Source organism: Octopus bimaculoides, chromosome 1 (assembly GCF_001194135.2).
Source record: "Octopus bimaculoides isolate UCB-OBI-ISO-001 chromosome 1, ASM119413v2, whole genome shotgun sequence".
NCBI lineage: Eukaryota > Metazoa > Mollusca > Cephalopoda > Octopoda > Octopodidae > Octopus > Octopus bimaculoides.
In genome coordinates this window covers 167,683,304-167,689,675 of record NC_068981.1, presented here as the reverse complement: position 1 = coordinate 167,689,675, position 6,372 = coordinate 167,683,304, and the positions used below count along the sequence as shown (strand labels likewise).

Genomic DNA, 6,372 nt, shown 5'->3' with positions numbered 1-6,372 from the left:
TATATATATATATATATATATATATATATATGCATATATATAGAGAGAGAGACAGGCAGAGCGAGAGAGAGAGAGATAAATAGACATAATACATACATACATACATACATACATACATACATACATGCATACATAATGCATACATAATGCATACATATAAATGTAGATGAATATTGACGTTTCGGGCAGGGAGATCAGGACTAAACATCTTTTTTCATGCAGAAATCTCTATGAGCTAATGTATCCCTATTTTGTAAAATCGCAAACTGCTACTTGATGGAGATTAAGATGTTATTTCTCGCAGTTCGAGCAACTGAGTAAACCATTATCTCTCAAATTGTGATTTAACATCTTCATGGGGACGCTAAAATTCATATAAATAGTAGTTGAGATTGAGAAACAAATTCTGATTCAACCTGACCTACCTTCAAATATTACAACGGAGCATCTAAAGAGTGCCAGATAAATAAATAGTTATGAGATATTTGCGCAGAAATTCCTATTCTGGTTTGAAAAACCTTGTTGGATATTTTATTAATTATTTTGTCTTCACTTTTGTCTTTGTTTTTTTTTCCGATGTGGCCCGCCCCTAGTTTCCTCAAAGCCTTGTTAGCTTTTTTTTCACAAATGATTGTGTGATTAGTGGATTGGTTACTTGATTGATAAACGCTGTTGGTATGTTAAAGAGAAAAGAAAGTGAGTTGAACAAGGGAATGGATGGATCTAGAAAGCTAGGGAAGATAATAAAACGGATAAGTTTGTTCTGACGCTTCCGTTATCTTTAACGTGGGAAGCGAAGAAAAATCATCCATCAGGTTGCACACCTACACACGTACACACAAGGAAGCACATAACTATAAATGCATGCATACTTACACACATACACACCTGTGTATGTATAAAACAAAAACAACGGTATTTTAAAAGCATATGAAGTACATTCTTGATAGAATGAAACTTTCACTGCTCCTAAATTAGTAAATATGATAGTTTAGTGGCAATTGGGACCAACTCCAAATGTAAAGAGGAGAAAATTTCAAGAATCAAAAACAATCTGATTGCTTGGTGACAATTAGACTGCTGTGCATACATGTTTCTATCTCAAAAGGCCTCATCAGCACAGCAGTTTTATTGCCTTACTTCAGATATTTTCAAAAAGGAGAAGAAATGTTTGGCGTAGGTAATTTACAGAAATGAAAGGAAAACGAATAAAGAATCTACCTTTTAACACACACTTATTCATCTTTGTTGTCAAAATGCACACGTCTGACCAGATGTGAAGGCACGTGACTTAATTTTTAGGGTGTTCGGCTCATTATCGTAAGGCCGTGATTTCGATTCCTAGCGATGCGTTGTATCATTGAGCAGCTCACCTTATTTCACTTTGCTCCTGTCCACTCAAAAATGAGTTGCTTGGGGTATTCTTACGAAAGCCAGAAATGAAATGAACGATGAGCTTGGATCAGTAGCTTTTCATGCCTCATTCTTTTATTTTTTCTCCCTTTCTCTTTGTTTCAATCATTGGATCGCGGTTAAACTGGGGCATCGCCTTGAAATATTTTAGCCGAAAAATCAACCTCAGTACCTACTTTCAAAGTCTGGTCCTAATTCTATCAGTCACTTTGCCGAACCTTTAAGTTATGGACACAAAAACAGACCAATATCGGTTGTCAAACGATGAAGAGGACAAACACAGACATACACCCAGACACATACGACAGCCTTTCACACGGTTTCCATCTAACAAATTTACTCTCAAGGCATTGGTCGATCCAGAGCTATCATAGAAAACACTTGCCCATGGTGCCGCGTAGTGAGACTAAACACAAACATGCAGATAAACTTTTCTTTTCGGTTTTCGTGTAATATTTCAAAACATATATGTAGGGGTGCTGAAAAGTTTCTGGCTTCGGGTAAAAGAAAATAGAGTAGAATCAGTTAATTATGATTTCATTCAACATATTCCCCTCTCAAATTCACACACTTATGGTAGCGGTCCTTCAATTTTTCTAAGCCCTGTAAATAAACTCGGAGATTTGGGCCTCTAACCAGGCCTTTCGTGATCCCCTCGTATTCAAAGAGAATATAAGTCAAGAGAAACCAGGATTAGCTTATCAGCTGAAAGAGCGGAAACGTGAAACTCAAAATACTAGTGACAATTATGAGCCTTTCAGTTCTATTGCGTTAAAGATTACATTTACATATTGAGTTTTGTAATTTACCATTTCCTCCTCAATAAACAAATCAATACATACTACATAAATACATACGTTCATAGTACATATGTATACATATATTGTATGTATGCAGAGCGAGACTGAACATAATTAAATTTTTAGCACCTACACATAAACTCATTTAATTATTGATGAATCTACATCTTTCTGAACAGGTAATATGATCAGTTAGTATTTTTTCATAAATTAATTTTATTAGTCTGGTACGTCTTCAGATTTTATTTTACTCTCGTTTATGTATGTATGTATGTATGTATGTATGTATGTATGTACGTACGTACGTACGTATGTATGTATGTATGTATGTATACATATATATATATATATATATATATATATATATATATATATATATATATGACATGATATAATATTATGATATAATGAGTGTATATTACATTGCATATAATGCATATAATGTTGTGCACTTGCATATGTTGTAAAAAAACATATGCAGTATGTTCACACTGACTGAAATATTATGAGATAAAAAAATTAATTCGATATTACAAAATAAAGCCAAATATTTATCAGTGATTCGACGGGAAGGATAGCTTATAGGGACTGAGAGCCGCTATACCTATACGGGGAAACATATATAAATAGCAAAAAGTTTTCATATACATAGAGTATTCACACATACTCTTGTACACAATTCTATGCACACACACATGTATACATATCCACCCATCCAGCCAGCCAGCCATCCATCCCTCCATATATGCATACATACATACATACATACATACATACATATATAGGTTATATATATAGGTTCTCTGACGTAATCACCCTCTGCCGTCATCACTATTACAAAACTTTTGCATATTACCATAAATTATTATGCTCTTACTGAACTAGATCAGTTTTTGTGGTTGATTCTCCACCACTCGATCGTATTCTACTTCCCTCTTAACATTCGTTGTCTACTGAAAACCAATTCGACTATTATTTTGTTTCCATACTAGGTTATGTCATTCGTCTCGAATTTTGGCACAACGCCAGCAATTTCGGGGAAGGGGCTAAGTCAATTGCATCAACCCCAGTGTTCAACTAGTATTTATTTTATCTACCTCGAAAGGACAAAAGGCAAAGTTGACCTCGGCGAAATTTGAACTCAGAACAAAAAGACAGATGAAATGTCGTTAAGCATTTTCCCGGCATACTAACGATTCTGCCAGCTCATCGCCTTAGTGTGAGATGCTTGCATCATCCAGGTTTCTCAAGTGGTCACCCATCTAAGTACTTACTAGGCTCAACGTTACTTAACTTCGGTGATCGGACGAGAACCGGTGCATTCAACGTGATATGGCTGTAAGCAACAATATCATCAATATTGACATCCTCAGAACGTAAAGTCGAACGACGTACTGCTAATTAGTTTGCCCGGCGTGCTAACGATTCTGCCATCTCGTCGTCTTGTTTGGTAACGTTATTACAATGACTTTCCTGTTTCTCCGCCTCGCAAACTCTATGCTACTCTCAGGTCTGCTTTCTGTCGTGAGGACTCATTTGGATTCCCTTCTCTTCATTCTTGTTTGTTGCTCGCCGTCATTCTCCAACATCAATTTCACTTTCCCTTATATGTGATCTTTATACTTGATCCTACCGTCACATATATACATTGTTCGTCTGTATACTTTGATAGGCTTCGTTTTTATTTCTTAACCATCCACAGTCTAATATGAATCATGTAGATCCTTTGTACTAGTATCTCCATATCTCTCATCATTTAGTTTTATATCCACTGTTTATAAGTTTTGTGTCGATAGCGGACAGCCTTACACTGACAGACTCACATTTAGCAGCCCTACATTCTCTCACCTCTCCATCCTCCTCTCCTGTGTCTTGACTACTCAATCGCTTCCCTGTAATTGTGTCCCCGCTCCAGCTATACTTCGCGTCTTCTCACAAATACATCCACTTCTCTTCTCCTTCGCTTTCCTTCTGTCTACCCCACCTACTTCTATACCTTTCTCTTCTCCATCTATTCTTCATCTCTCTATCTCTCTCATTTTTTCGACGCAAAAGAAATCTATAAACACTATTCTATATACATTCCCCTTTCATTTGAAGAAAATACCGTGAGTTTGCTGCATACAGCTATCAAAGTCCTTGCTAATTGATACCTTACTCTACTTCTATGTATACCAAAAATATTGCCTTATATTACACATTCTTGCTAATATATATCGTTATATCAACTAGCTATCGATCTTACGAAACAGCTGTAAAGATATGACTTGATTACTTCATGTAAATTATACTCGCAACTTTTTATTTAAATACATTCCATATGCCTTTTTTCACTTGTTTGTCTTTCTACTTCCTTATCCTCTTGATAGAAAGTGAAATGAAGGAAAATGCAACCAACACCACTACCACTAGCAACAACGAAAACGAGAAAATTTAAGCTTAAAATCCTGATGAAAATTTTGGTCTGGTGTCTACAACTGTTAGAAATAACCTCTAAAGGGTCAGAAAAATCCTTAGAAATAGCAGCAAATATTTAGATTTTACCGCCATCGTTTACTGTATCGTTTAAGAGAAAAGATGAAAGGGTAATGGGTGCAATATTTAATCAGGACTTATGTGGAACTAAACAATAACAACTACAACATCCATTTGACGCACGTTAAATTATTTTTGTCTGGGAGAGTTTTTGTTGCTGCTGTTGTTTTCAATTTCCTTTCCGAAACCAGTAGTTCTTATATTGCAGACTAAATTGAATATTGATGAATTCAACTTTACTGATATCAGAATTGGGATGGTCATAAAATTATTTTGTTTACAATTAAAGGACTCTGTATTCATCAGACAGTGAACTATATTAGACTAAAGTATTAGACAATATTATTCATAAATGATTCAATAGGTTAACCTAGGTGAACTTTAAAGTTTTGTTAATAAAACAGAGATAAAAGACGTAAATGTTAGATAACTTTTAAAAAAATCTATTCCTCTATAGATATTCAATAGTCTATTATTAAATACATATTCAAAACTTTACTCCTTCGTATACAATTGCTTATACAGTGATACGTTTCATAAATTACTGTCTTTGGTATATTGTTGCACACACTCCTCTATATGTATAAACACGCACATACACACGCTTATATATATATATATATATGTGTGTGTGTGTGTGTGTGTGTGCATGTGTGTGTGTGTGTGTGTATTTACAATGGAGTGAATTCCATTGACCAATCACTCTACACAACAAACGGTGCAGTCTGTATTTACTTGATAAATAAAACATCAAAATGAAAAAAACATCCCAGGTCAAAACCTGAATGGTAATACCGAGCATATGTCGACTTACAGGCACAGTACGGCACCTTTTGCGCTCTCTTTTCGGTGGATACAAATTAAGCATGAAACGGAGGATAAAAATTACGCATTCATATTTAGTCACATATTGCGTTGATCTAGATCGTTGAAATATGAAGCACGAAGTGGCCACAGTGCGAAGTTTTAGATTCGACGTATATCGTTCTTTGAAACAATGTGTTTTAATGTATTAATAATCAATATATTTATCAGGATATATTAATTAACTGTCAATGTTTATTTTAAAATTTTAATTTTCAATTTTCATCGCATATGCTGGCGTTAGCGATTTGGTCATAGTGTATTTCGGATGTCTTGTTTAAATTGAATTACGATTATTGCAACGTTTTAGTTTTTATTGTATAGATTGATGTTTCGAAAATATTCGTTTAAATATGATTTATGGTCCAGATGGAATCATACCAAATATGAAATATCTATTCTTTTACTCTTTTACTCTTTTACTTGTTTCAGCCATTAAGTTGCGAGTTAGCAAACACACCGATACCGGTTGTCAAGTGGTGGTGGAGACAAGCACAGACACAAGCGAGCGCACACACACGCACACACTAACACACACAGACACACACGCACGCACACACGCACACACACACACACACGCACGCACGCACACACACACACACGCACATACACATATATAAAATTAACAGAATGAGATAAAAATCCAAGGCTGTGAAAGATTTCAGAACATTTATAAAGCTGTTTCCGGGATAATCACCGAACCTGTCCATAGCACTTACTCAGCATTACCTGACACTTTTGGGTCTTCTTGACACCCATT

At 35.3% G+C, this 6,372-nt stretch overlaps 1 protein-coding gene and 1 pseudogene across 4 annotated transcripts in view; both read right to left on the bottom strand.

The window, feature by feature from the left end:
- Positions 1-6,372, bottom strand: part of LOC106883135 (small conductance calcium-activated potassium channel protein 2) — a 545,874-nt gene that overhangs the window by 290,048 nt on the left and 249,454 nt on the right. The window lies entirely within an intron of this gene.
- On the bottom strand, positions 3,439-3,557 carry LOC128250118 (5S ribosomal RNA; annotated as a pseudogene).